This window comes from Notolabrus celidotus, chromosome 4 (genome assembly GCF_009762535.1).
Source record: "Notolabrus celidotus isolate fNotCel1 chromosome 4, fNotCel1.pri, whole genome shotgun sequence".
NCBI lineage: Eukaryota > Metazoa > Chordata > Actinopteri > Labriformes > Labridae > Notolabrus > Notolabrus celidotus.
The window spans coordinates 36,339,011-36,352,826 of NC_048275.1; the positions used below are offsets into that span (position 1 = coordinate 36,339,011).

The window sequence follows — 13,816 nt, forward strand, 5'->3', positions numbered from 1 at the left end:
GCTGATTCAATCCAAACTATTGACTGTGTGGACCTGGAATAACTGTGTGGGACCTGGACTGACTGTGTGGGACCTAGACTGACTGTGTGGACCTGGAATAACTGTGTGGGACCTGGACTGACTGTGTGGGACCTGGACTGACTGTGTGGGACCTGGACTGACTGTGTGGGACCTGGACTGACTGTGTGGGACCTGGACTGACTGTGTGGGAACTGGACTGACTGTGTGGACCTGGACTGACTGTGTGGGACCTGGACTGACTGTGTGGGAACTGGACTGACTGTGTGGACCTGGACTGACTGTGTGGGAACTGGACTGACTGTGTGGGACCTGGACTGACTGTGTGGGACCTGGACTGACTGTGTGGACCTGGACTGACTGTGTGGACCTGGACTGACTGTGTGGGACCTGGACTGACTGTGTGGGACCTGGACTGACTGTGTGGACCTGGACTGACTGTGTGGACCTGAACTGACTGTGTGGGCCTGGACTGACTGTGTGGGACCTGGACTGACTATGTGGACCTGGACTGACTGTGTGGGACCTGGACTGACTGTGTGGGACCTGGAATAACTGTGTGGGACCTGGAATAACTGTGTGTGACCTGGACTGACTGTGTGGGACCTGGACTGACTGTGTGGGACCTGGACTGACTGTGTGGGACCTGGACTGACTGTGTGGACCTGGACTGACTGTGTGGGACCTGGACTGACTGTGTGGGACCTGGAATAACTGTGTGGGACCTGGACTGACTGTGTGGGACCTGGACTGACTGTGTGGGACCTGGACTGACTGTGTGGGACCTGGACTGACTGTGTGGACCTGGACTGACTGTGTGGGACCTGGACTGACTGTGTGGGACCTGGACTGACTGTGTGGGACCTGGACTGACTGTGTGGGAACTGGACTGACTGTGTGGGACCTGGACTGACTGTGTGGACCTGGACTGACTATGTGGACCTGGACTGACTGTGTGGGACCTGGACTGACTGTGTGGGACCTGGACTGACTGTGTGGACCTGGACTGACTGTGTGGGCCCTTTAGATGTGTAGAAACATTTCTTTTATTAACATTAGTGTTGGAGCTGCAGTTTTTCCCAGACATTTAAAGTGTGTCTGATCCTGTACGATCCGGTCTCCCCGTGCGCTGTGGCTGGTTTGATTTTCAGTTTTGATGTTAGTAAATTGACGAGGTCTGACTTCCACTGCAGTGAGATTCTAACGAATCCGTCCGGTGTGTCTGGAGATTAATTTATGAACGAAACCACAGCGCTGTGTGTCGTGCATAAATGTGCACCACACTTCTGTTGATGAGAGGACGCTGGGATCACTGGGATCACTGGTGTCCAATAAACTCAACACAAACACTATTCATCAGACTTTAACCAACCAATCAACTCAGACCTAATGGTTTAGTTATTTTAGTCACTAACATGACCGTTAGCATGCTAACACAGTGAAGTGATGAACCGTCTCATTAACTTTAGCATCTCTCTCTCTCTTCTCTGGGTTCATCCTGTACAGATGTCTGTTAAAGTTTGAGCTGGTCTCTTTCCTTGATGGGTCTCTTAAATCTCCAACATGTCCCTCTGCTCTCGCTTCATTTACTGTGAAATCTTTGAAAGCAAAATGCACGGCTGGTAGCGTCTTTTAATCCTGGCAGACGTCACATGACCGTGCAGGCAGGGGAATGCTCGTGCCAGCCCTCGCTCTGAACTGAATACATTTCATGAAACCTACAAAATCTAACATGAACATTAAAAACAGTCTGAATCAATATATAAGCTGAGTCCTCCTCTACAACACTGGGGGCGACAGCCTTTGAAATCAGGCAGCATTAAAACCATTAGCTCAGAAATCATTTCATGTTTCCTCCTGTTAATGGGATGTGTTGATAAAGTAAAAGTTGTTTGTTTCTTTTACTTTGTTAAGAACCCTTTCTCCTTCCCTGTGAACACACTGAGGTGTTTAATCAAAGATGTCTGATTCTCAGACTGAGCAGCAGAGACTTCGATCTATCATGAGCACTTTATGTAGCACATAGATTAAATGGCCGCCGCCTGACGATACAATAGTTAAAACCCCGAGCTGGGAAATGGTTTATTGAATTTTTCGTTAAAACCACTGAATGAACTTCGGAGGAAGCAGAGAAGGATTCAATAGATAGAGAGGGCAGACAGCACCACTGAACTGAATGTACCTTACATTCGGGGTTCACAAAGTGAGGGTCAGGACCATAGACTGTATAATAAATGGACGTAGTATCCGTGATATCACCCATCTGTTTCTGAAGCGCTGCTTTGAGGCCAATCGTTAGCAGCAGCCATATTGGAAATGCTGAACTCTGTGAGGTAAAGAGGCGGGCTTTTAGCAAGCAGCAACCTCCGGTCTGAAACGATGAAGCCCATGCGGAAGTGTTATAAACTGCAATACATCAATAACCTGCTTGAGGCTGGCTGCAGAAACACCGGAAACCATGGAGACATGAATGGGAAAAAGACGATCTTTGCAGCATTAATAAACATGTTTACAGCCTGGTTCAAAAAACGGCTTCGGTCTACATCGCTGATTTCTCTACCGGCACACACTGTACAGGGGTTGAATGTTTTTCGAATGCGATGGTTCAGAAGATATTAACATCACCAGTTTTTGCCCAAATAAGGACATGTCTGACTTGACTCCCGGACTGGAACACATAGCTGTTGGCTAGGAGGCTCAAACTCCGCCCCTTTACGTCACACTCTGCCTGGTTGAGTTCAGCATTTCCAATACGGCTGCCTATGACGATTTGCTTCAAAACAGCGCCCAGGAACAGATGGGTGACGTCACAGATACTACGTTCATTTAAGCTGGTTTTGGTTTTTACCCTGTGTTTTTGGTTTTTAGATAATCTCCCCCCTAAAAAGTCCCTGCTAGGGGGGTAGTACTTTTCAAGGTCCTGGGACTTTAGTTTAGTTTTTATTAAGATTTCAAAATATCCTCATCAGATATTTAATGATCGTCTAAAGACATTTATGAGGGATGCATCCGGCTGAAAGTCTCCAGTTAACAGGGTCGCTGTTTAAACCAAAACACCGGTCGATCTCTGCCACAGCTTTTTGAGTTCAAAAGGATTTTAAAGCTGTGTTGAAACGTCTTTGCTACTCGTGCTTATCTCCTCTCACGTGTTGATTCAGTGAATCTATCTGTGATGAAATATAGCACCATCTAAATGATGAATGGCATTCCTCTTTGTTTTACTGCCCTCTACTGGTCTGGTGGTGTAGTGCATTTACTTTTTATTTCCTCCATACGTCACTGGCCTGATTTGCACAATCTACCCGGGACTTCAGCCCGTGGTCGAAACGCAGACAACAATGGGGGCACAGGAACCTTTTAGTTCAGGGAATGTAGTTCTGGGGGCTAAAAGACCCTGGAACTCTTGGTCGAAGTGCACCTTTATTACACAGTCTATGTTCCTACCACAGCGGGTTCAGCTCTCTGCCTGCAACTCTGACACAAGAGAGGACACAACACAGCTCATGATGACATTCACAAACACTCTGTGTGCTGCAGTCAATAATAACTTTCTATGTTGAAAGCTGTCTGGTGCACAACCATAGACTGTAAATACAAATTGACAGCGTTGCTCCGCCTCTTTCTGTTGTACGGTTCTGAAGCCAAAAAATCCCGCTCCTGGGCGCAGCTATTGTGCAGCCAGAGCCTGTAAAACCACTGTAATAAGCTCCGCCCTACAGCGTAGTGTCACAAGACGCTGTGTGCCCTTTGAAGTTTCGTTCTACGGCGGCTGTGAATCAAAGGAAACCCGGAAGTAAAACCCTGTTTTTTAAACTCTAATAACTAACGAAAAAGAAACTTTTCAGGAAAAAGAGGCCTTGAACCAAGCGGCAAACTCCGGTCTCAAACAATGAAGCCAATGCGGAAGTGCTATAAACTGCAATACATCGAAAATCTGCTTGAGGCTGGCTGCAGAAACACCAGAAACCACATAGATATGAATGGGAAAAAGACGATCTTTGCAGCATTAATAAACATGTTTACAGCCTGGTTCAAAAAACGGCTTGGCCCTACAAAGCTAATCTCTCTATCAGCACACACTGTACGGGGGTGAATTTTTTTCTAACATGACGGTTCAGAAGATATTAAGATTATGAGTTTTGCCCAAATAAGGACATGACTGACGTGACTCCCGGTCGGGAACACACAGCCATTGGCTAAGAGACTCACACTACGTCACACTCTGCCTAGTTGAGTTCCGCATTACCGATATGGCTGCTGCCGTCGATTTGCTTCAAAACAGCTCTCAGGAACAGATGGGTGACATCACGGATACTACGTCCATATTTTATACAGTCTATGCCTTGGACACAAAACAGTCAAATAATAACTACATATAACCACAGCATACGGATGTGAGAAACATTCGTACGACGTATATTTATTTTTTAAAGTTTGACTGCTCCGCCATTCAAATGAATGGGGGAGACAGATTTTTTGACCTATACTGCAGCCAGCCACCAGGGGGCAGTCACACTGCTTAAAGCCTCACCACCAGGGCCGTATCCGGCACACTTGTGCACAACCCATACTGTATGCAACACAAGAGCAGCCACCTAGAGGAAACGTTCTTTGGCACATTTCTCTCCACGACGATGTAAGAAATCAATTTGTCGTAAACACAGCATAAAATATCAATACATTACTCCCCAAACCACGTCTATAAAATATAATCTGTGAGATTCATCAACATGTGTTTCAGTGAGCTTTGGAGGGAACATCTGGTTTTCATTCTCATGTTAGTGGAAAACATATTTCAGGGAGAAGAAGCTCCACAAACATCAGGTCTGTGATACAGAGTGTTACACGTAACATCACAACAAACTGCTTTTAGTTTGCTTTATTGTCTTTAAGTTGTTCCTAAAAGCAGACTTCCTCTTCTCACGTCAGCACGGACAGAACGATGAAGAAGTCTTCTGAAAGTTTACCCCAACACAGAGGAGAAGCTACTTTACTTCCATTTTTAAAGCTAATAGGAAGCTCAAACAACTGAACACAAATATTTCACAGGATGTCACTTCATCATGTCAAAGTTAAGATCCAGTTTAAGCTCCAAACATACATCAAAAGCTTTTCACAGCCTGCAGTAACAGCCACATGACATGAAACACAACATCCATCTGAAAACTGAGCCCGGGAGAAGAATCCCTTCAGGTATTTAGGAGGAACACCTCCAGATCAAGAGTCTGTGAGCAGGCCTGACAGAGAGCAGAGGGAGCAGAGGGGGGGGTTGAGCTTCCTGCACCAACTATTCATTACCGCCCACGCATCGTGTCTTAACACGCTCCACTAACACACCTTCCTCCTCCTGCCTCCAGGTACACACTTTCCACACAGTCCTGATCATGCCCTGAGACGAAGACTTTGTAGGAACACACCAGCAGTCTTCATTCAGGCCGCCCTGTGTGCACATCAACAGATCAGAAGAGGATGAGTGAGCAGGTTTTCGTCACAGAATAAAAGAAGACATCCTTAAACTCCGTCCAGAAGCTGCTGCTGTATTTGTTTGACCTCCACTGATCAGCCCTGTGTCCACTCCACTGATATAAACTGAGGAGTGACTCTACAGTGACAATCTGATCCCTCTCTCCAACCCTAACACGGTCTCAGCAGATGAGTCTGGTCCTGCTGGAGGTTTCTGCCTGTTAAATGAAGTTTGTCCTGACACACTTGGATCCTGTCTCTCCCTCTCTCTCCTCCGTCTGTCTCTTACTTTAACTCTTCCTGTCCCATTAAAGTTACTAACCATAGACCTTTCTGGAGTCCCTGAGCTCCCTTGTCTCGTAGGTTCCTCTGGATCTCTGCTGCTGTGGACGTGCCAGACTCCAGCTGCTACAACTACGACTATCCGTCTCACCACTATCATCTCTCTCTCTCTTCATCTCCCTCTATCCCTCTCTCCAACACGGTATCAGCAGATGTGTGTCTAACATGAGTCTGGTCCTGCTGGAGGTTTCTGCCTGTTAAAGGAAGTTTGTCCTTGCCACTGTAACTTGCTAAATGCTGCAAAGTGCTCTGCTCATGGTGGATTAAGATGAGATCAGACTGAGTCCTGTCTGTAAGTTGGGACTGGATCTGATCCTGTCTTGATTTTGGGTCTTTGTTAATAATAGAACATAGAGTACGGTCTAGACCTGCTCTGTTTGGAAAGAGTCTGAAGAGAACATTTGTTGGGATTTGGTGCTATATAAATAAAGATTGATTGATTTGATGTTGGATTACTAATCAAGCTCACTGAAGTGGTCGATCAGGAAGGAAAACCATCAGTTAATGGCTTAACCTTCATTTACTATTAGACTGTCTCTGTTGGGGATGTGTGAGATATATTGTTACAGATAACATCTTAACAGTTGTATTGACAATGAGTGAAATTACATCACCGAATGTGCCCCTCATTTTACTAAAACTAATTCAAACACACCTCCAGAGTCCACACACATTCACCGAATCCAAAGTACTGCACTTGCACACTGAAACAAATGCACAACAAGCTAAGCTAGCATAGCTGACGACAGCACGAAGAGACAAAACACAAACACCCGCCGCCAACTTCAAAAAGACGCCAATCGGGGCGCTGGTGACCTAGCGGTCTAAGCACCCGACATACAGAGCCTATAGTCGACTCCTGACCTCAGCCATGTACTGCAGGTCTTCCCCCGCTCTCTTCTCCCCACATTCCCTGTCTCTCTTCAGCTGTCCTATCAGATACAGGCAAATAAGCCCCAAAAAATGCAGACGATGTTGCAAAGCGTTTGTTGTCAAAGACGGATCGACATATAGATTATTTTATCATCTGTAAAATAACCAGCGGTCGACCACGACCAAAAACGCACTCTACAAGCCTGTGGCAGAGTCATTCTTGTTTCCAATCAGGAGAAAGATCAGATAAAAACACTCTTGTCACAGTATTTGATGGTCTAAGTGCAGTAAAATCTAACTTTTAAAAACACACACCCACTTTTTGAGGGATGTTGTCACTTGTTGGTATCAGTACAGAGATAGTATTGTAGGTCTAACATGTCTGTGTTTGTGTAGCTGGCAGGTTTCAGTCTGCTTTAGCATTCAGCGTTTCAAAATCTATAAAATTAATTAGAGTTAGCAGAGAGATCCAGCAGGCAGACTCATCACAGGGCAGAGTTTTTATACCCTCCTCCTCTTCATGCACAAACACTATTTCCCTGTGAGAACCACCTCGGGGCCTTCCTCTTCATTAGAGGTGTTATCTCATACATCAGCGATGTGCTCTCGGGACAGAAGAGGGCCCGGGCCTACAGCTCGCTATTAATTGGGTCTCCACTCAAGAACCGAGTAGAACAAGTCAATCATCTGAGGGGAGCGGCAGAGAGAGGAATCAGCTTTATACAGACACTGAATGCTCAACACGCCGCCTCTGAGCTCACTGAGCATCTACACTGAAACAAGGGAACATGTATCACGACCAAATTCCCTGATCCATTGCGTTCCGGCTGCGTCTCTGATCCAGCAGGTGGGACTCCTCTGCATCAGATACACAGACTTCTATTTTCGCCGGATGCCGGAGCACGACGCATCAATCTCAACAGAGCAGATGGAGCGGGACAGGAAGTCAGGTTTCACCAAAACAAAATGAAAACATCCGGTTAATTTTCAGAATAAAACACTCTGTGTTATCACCAGATCGTATTTCACTTAACTACAACAACAAACCAAAGTCATGATGAGCGGAGCCAGGCCTGGAGTCAACAGGTCAGAGCTATTGGCTAGGAGGCTCAAAGCCCGCCTCTGTACGTCACACTCCCTCAACAGCAGTTATGTTGAATTCAGCATTTCCAATATGGCTGCCGCCGCCGATTGGCCTCAAAGCAGTGCTTCAGAAACAGATGGGTGACGTCACGCAGACTACGTCCATTATTTAGATCGGATCAGAGATGGATGGGACACGGATCTGGTGGAAGTCCTGTGTTAGGATGAAAAGGTGATCACAACACATCCCGTCTGCAGCCCTCATGATCACACAGTTTAACCTGCTTTACATTTGACATGACGGCTGGTGACGGTCTACATCAGCGCTCAATGTTTGGAGTCAGAGGCCTCCTCTCTCTGAATGTTCCTGCAGCAAAACTCACACAGTCACATGTTTGTTCCTGCAGGTTTGTCAAGAACACAACACATCAACTATTTCCCAGACTGTTATGAAACTTCAGTGTACAGTGGTCTCTGAGGATGATGCCCAGATGTTGTGTGAGCCTGCTGACCTTTCTGGCTGCAGTCATCAGAGGCCCGTTCTTCGAAGCAACTAATAACACAGGCACAAATTAATACCCCTGTCATACATGTTGTGTTTTCAGCACTGATCGCCCTTCTGTCTGTTTGCCTCTTTGTAAGCAGGATTAAGTAAAAACCACGCTCTCAATGCTCATGAAATCTAACGGAAGGGTGTAACTTGGGCCAAGGAGGATCCCATTAAATTTTGGACCTGATCCACGTCCGACTCACGAACAAGCAATAAAAGCTGATCCAATAACACACTGCCTTTTTTTCTAATGTTATTTCAGCCTAAGCATTTTTATTGGTATGAATGTACACGAGTGCTCCTGCTGCTGCTGCTGCTGCTGCTGCTGCTGCTGCTGGACGTGTACGTTATGTGGTATGTGCATAAATCCATCGTGGAGCTGAAATGAGGACGCTACATATACCAGCATCTTCACCCTGAACGCCCCACTGTCAGACCTCATGTGACTTTATCTTTAGGGTTAGCCTGATTGATAACACCATCATCGATTATTGATGTCTGACAGCGCTCAACCTCAGAGTTCCTTGTTGTTATAGAGTTCCGGGGTCTTTTAGTCCCCAGAACTACTTTACCCTGAACTAAAAGGTTCCTGTGCCTCCATTGTTGTCTGCGTTTTGACCGCGGGCTGAAGTCCCGGGTAGATTGTTCAAATCAGGCCAGTGACGTATGGAGGAAATAAAAAGTAAATGCACTACACCACCAGACCAGTAGAGGGCAGTAAAACAAAGACGAATGCCATTCATCACAGATGACACCATAGAAGCAGACAGACAGGCAGGTATCATTATGAGCAACACAACAGTTAGCCTGTTAGCATGAAGAGACTCAGCTGGCTCTGTTTTAGATGGTGCTATATTTCATCACAGATGGATTCACTGAATCAACACGTGAGAGGAGATAAGGTGTTTTGGTTTAAACAGCGACCCTGTTAACTGGAGACTTTCAGCCGGATGCATCCCTCATAAACATCTTTAGACGATCATTAAATATCTGATGAGGATATTTTGAAATCTTAATAAAAACTAAACTAGTTTGCATTCCCAGGAACTCCCTCTGTGTTTCAACAGCTGTGTAAACTCCACAAACACTGACACGTTCAGCTGAAGGTCTCCAGTTTACAGGGTCACTTTTAAAACCGTAACACCGGGAGAGACGCATTCACGGTGGGCTGAGAGAAGACTACTGTTACAAGCTGCTAAATCAAGAGAATCACAGCTTCTTCTTTTGAAAAGTACACACACATACAAAAAAGATAGAACAAATAAAAACTAATGAAAGAAAGAGAAATCAAGTGAATCACAGATGTGTGTGATGTTATTGTGGACGGCGGGCGGAATAAAAACACTGCGGTTAATCTACCAATCAGACACGTTCAGCATTGCAGGCCCTGCCCACCAAAAGTCCCGGGACCTTTGAAAAGCACTACCCCCCCCTAGCAGGGGCTTTTCAGGTGGAAGATAATCTAACCCTGAACTATATTCAGACCCTGGGTCCACCGGTCGAAATGCACGTAGTAAAGTTCCTCCGGTCAAAAAATGCCTATTGTGACTTTAACACCCACAGCCTCCCCCTATGACTCACCAGATCAGTGCCTCTCTTATCTTCCACATCAGCCTGTTTCATGTGTTCTCATGTTTAACACCGCCTCGACTCCTGTTTTAAAGCCTGTCTGTGATTTACAGACATCAGATTCATGCAGTCAGAACGCATCTCTCTCATGTTCAGATATAACATCCCACTGCAGCGTGCAGCGTCTCTGCTGCCATGATGCTGATGGTGCTGTCAGCCGAAGTGTCAATCACAAGATGGGAGCAGAGCAGGTTGTAACGATATGCTTGTTCAAAAGAAGTTAACAGACCATCATCCTGGTCCCAGAGTGAATGCTGCTCTCTGCAGCCTCTATCAGCCCTCTCTTGTTTGCTCACGGTTCATTCTGTGGTTCGAGGTCGTGCGAGGCTCTGTTTGTTGAGGTAACAGGCGATCATTCAATATTAACTGTTGACAGCGATGCAGCCAAACATCAAAAGATAACACCCTCTGCCACGTATGAAGCACAGTCTGAGTTTACTCAACAAGAAACAAAAATATCTTACAAAGTGACCTTTGAAGGGTTTTCACTGACAGTCTCATGAACTTTAGAGGATGCACTCGAAGGACCACTACCTAACTTTGACTGATCCAGGAATCACACAGCTGCCACAGGTTGATGTTAGTCTGCAGATCTTTCCCATAGTCTGTAATAAATGGACATAGTATCTGTGACATCACCAATCTGTTTCTGAAGCCCTGTTTTGAGCCTAATCGTCGGCGGGAGTCATATTGCTGCTGTCGAGCCATTGTGACGTAAAGAGGCGGGCTTTGAGCCTCCTAGCCAACAGCTACAGTGTTCCTGCCTGTCAATCAAGTCAGCTGTGCCTCTCATTGGAAGACTCGTAAACTCAATATCTTTGAAATTGCCGCGTTATGAAAAAATTCACCCCCCATACAGTGTGTGCTGATCGAGAAATGAGCTATCCAGACTACACCTGTTTTTTGAACCAGGCTGTAAACATGTTTATTTCTGCTGTAAAGATCGTCTTCTTTGAATGGGTGTGTATGTGGTTTCTGGTGTTTCTGCAGCCAGCCTCTAGTGGACACTCGATGAACTGCAGCTTTTAACACTTCCGCATTAGACTCATATTTTTGGACCGGAGGTTGCCGCTTGGTTATAACTAGGGGTGTAACGATTCATCCACTACATCTATGTATTGATTTATATTCCTATGATCCAACTACATCGATCTGTGCTCGGCTAGTTGGCCTTCAGGACGACATACATCGATCTAACATCGTTTTAAAAGGCAATAAATCGACTTTAGCGATACTAGGAAATAACAGATTGGATTTAAGCACGGCAGACTTTATATGGATGTGGTTTTTTTTGCACTTTTAATGATAAAGTAGTTAAACGTTACTCAATTCAGGGTGCCTGTCTGTGACGTCATCGCCACGCGCCAGCAGACAACAAAATATAGCATGGCGGGCGGCAGAGGAGAAACCAGCGAGCAAGAAATTATCAAGCCACCATTGCGGTCCAGCGTGTGGAAACACTTTGGCTTTTGCAGAGACGGAGATGTTCTAAATAAGTTGCTCGCTGTTTGTAGGATATGTAAAGGTCAAGTAAAGTTACCACGGTGGCGCTGGTAACGGCGACACACAGCAGCGTCTTGTGACTTGTCTTGTCCCGTGTTGTGCTTTTTTCAATGGTGACAAGTCTGAAAAATAAAAATAGACTCCAGGCTATTGTGAAGATGTGCAGGAGGGTTGCGGGCTCACCCCTGCCTGACATGTCAAGCCCTCACCGAGCCAGGACCTTCAGCAAGGCCTGGTCCATCGTGGCTGACCCGTGCCATCCTCTTTTTCGTGAGTTTCGCCAGCTTCCCTCAGGCCGCAGATTAGCAACAAATAGAAAAAGGAACTCTTTTGTCCCGGTAGCAGCTAGCCTGCTTAATGATGCCACATAGCTGTTGTTTTTATGTTGTTATTGTTTAATGTTGGTGTAATTTGTTGTACTGTTTTGTTTATGTCACGACTGACTGAAAAACAAATTGCCCCCCGGGATAAAAAAGACCCCTTGAACCTTGAACCACGGCTACACCTCAAATCTATCCAACCACCTACTAATGCGCCATGGGATTTCACACTACGCTGACCATCCAGGCACCTCTTGCAGCGTTCCAAGGTAACATCAGCTCTGCAGAAGCCTCAGGCCTCACCAGCATGTTTAGTCAGAGACTAGGACAAAACTCGGCTCAGGCCAAAAACATCACGCCAACAACAGGAATCTAGGACTGTTCAGTAACAAGGGATTTATCTCACAGTCACACTGGTTGAATTTTTGGCTAAAAAGTTACTGAATCGATTTCAAGTCACTGAATCTTTTCAGATCGTATCGTTCTGAATGAACCAATATCCTCCTTTAATCGTATCAGCAACCACGAATCATGATACGAATCAAACCATTACACCCCTATTTATAACATATTATACACTTAATTTGTAACTCATGCATGCTCTTTCATTCTCTGTTCCTCTTCCTCTATCTTGTGCTTTTATGAGATGAAGACATTTAAAGCAGTAAAACAAGAAGACTTCTCTTTTTTCATCACTATCTGGGCCTCTTTCAACAACTCAGCCTTCAGTCATTTCACACAAATCATGGCAATAACCTTTGTGCTCGCAGAAGCATTGCATCGATTTTGTCAGTAAGCAGCACAAAGTTTAAACCTGCAGTCTGACCATCAGGTTAGAGGATGTGTGAGCTGCAGCGGTTTAAATTATGGTCACTGCAATGATGCTGCTGGTGTCATGAAGACAGGAATCAAACCTGGAGACTCGATGACACAGCCTCCATCCTGTGCAACGTCAGACACCAAAACACTCAGAGAGCTGGAACTTGAACGTTACTTCTGCATCAATGAAGCTAATGTTTGTCGATGTTATCACACACAGCCATCACAAACAGAAGAGGGAGGCATGAGAAGAGAAGAAGGTGTATTAAAGTGATGATCAATAAAGCAGAGTGAAAGAAGCAGGGGAAACTTCTTCCACACAGCAGCTTGTCGTGGATTCAGGCTAGCAAGAGCAACAGTCTCACTACACTGTCGCTAAGCTAGCACAGCTGACGCTAGTCAGACTAATACTGATATTCTGATCAGCATCCCTGAGATCTGTACAGTGTCTTATACATGTCCAGCTCCCTGTGTGATGTTGACATGTAGCTGCTGAGACAGATTCCTGCCACAAACCTTCAGCTCTGGATCATTGGACCTGGAATAACGTTACAGTTAGCTGCTGTGGCTACGACAGCTGCTCCGCGGAGAAAAGCCTCCTCAACTTTCAAACACTGTCTCAGTATTTCACCTGTCAGGGATTCAGGACTCACCAGGTACCGTTCTCATTAGATAGTAGTCCACGAAGCGAAGAGGGGGACAACAGGCTTCAGGGTTTGGAGTTTAAAGTGAACTTCTGCACGGCGCTGCTTAGTCCGCCATCTTGGATCTGCTGGATCCCTGGACTGTACCAAAACGTAGCCTACGGGGGTGTACTGGAAATGTAACCCCCCAAAGTAGTCAACAGATGTTTATTTTCACTGACTAAAATACAAATGAAGACAGAGTTATGTCTTCTATACTTAAAAAGACTGAATAAGTATCAGAGGAAGCTTAAACACGTCTTCTTTTCCCTCATATCGCAGATCGATAACCCCTGAATACACAGTGGTCACGGTGAAGTGTCTTTAAACCTGACGTGTTTGTGCCTACAGATGTACGGTGCCAAAAGTTTGTATGCCTTTAAACGAATGTTTCACATATTCATATTCTGTGAAGAATACATAGATGTTTATAAAAAGAGGAGTTACAAATATCTTTTCTGTAGCCGACATTATTTAATGAAGACAACAGACTGATACCTGTGCATTTTAAATGCCCTGAGAGAACCCAGCTG

The 13,816-nt window shown here is 45.5% G+C and overlaps 1 protein-coding gene across 3 annotated transcripts in view; it reads right to left on the reverse strand.

Annotated features, from left to right (window-relative positions):
• LOC117811758 (bifunctional heparan sulfate N-deacetylase/N-sulfotransferase 2-like) overlaps window positions 1-13,591 on the reverse strand; it is a 46,948-nt gene extending 33,357 nt beyond the window's left edge. For 2 of the 3 annotated variants that reach the window (XM_034682216.1, XM_034682217.1), the window contains exon 1: window positions 13,254-13,591. The gene's annotated coding sequence lies outside the window, so the exon portion shown is untranslated. Of the gene's footprint in view, window positions 1-13,231 lie in introns of all 3 variants that reach the window. The other variant, XM_034682215.1, reaches the window with a different exon arrangement.
• Between the last annotated feature and the right edge of the window lie 225 nt (window positions 13,592-13,816).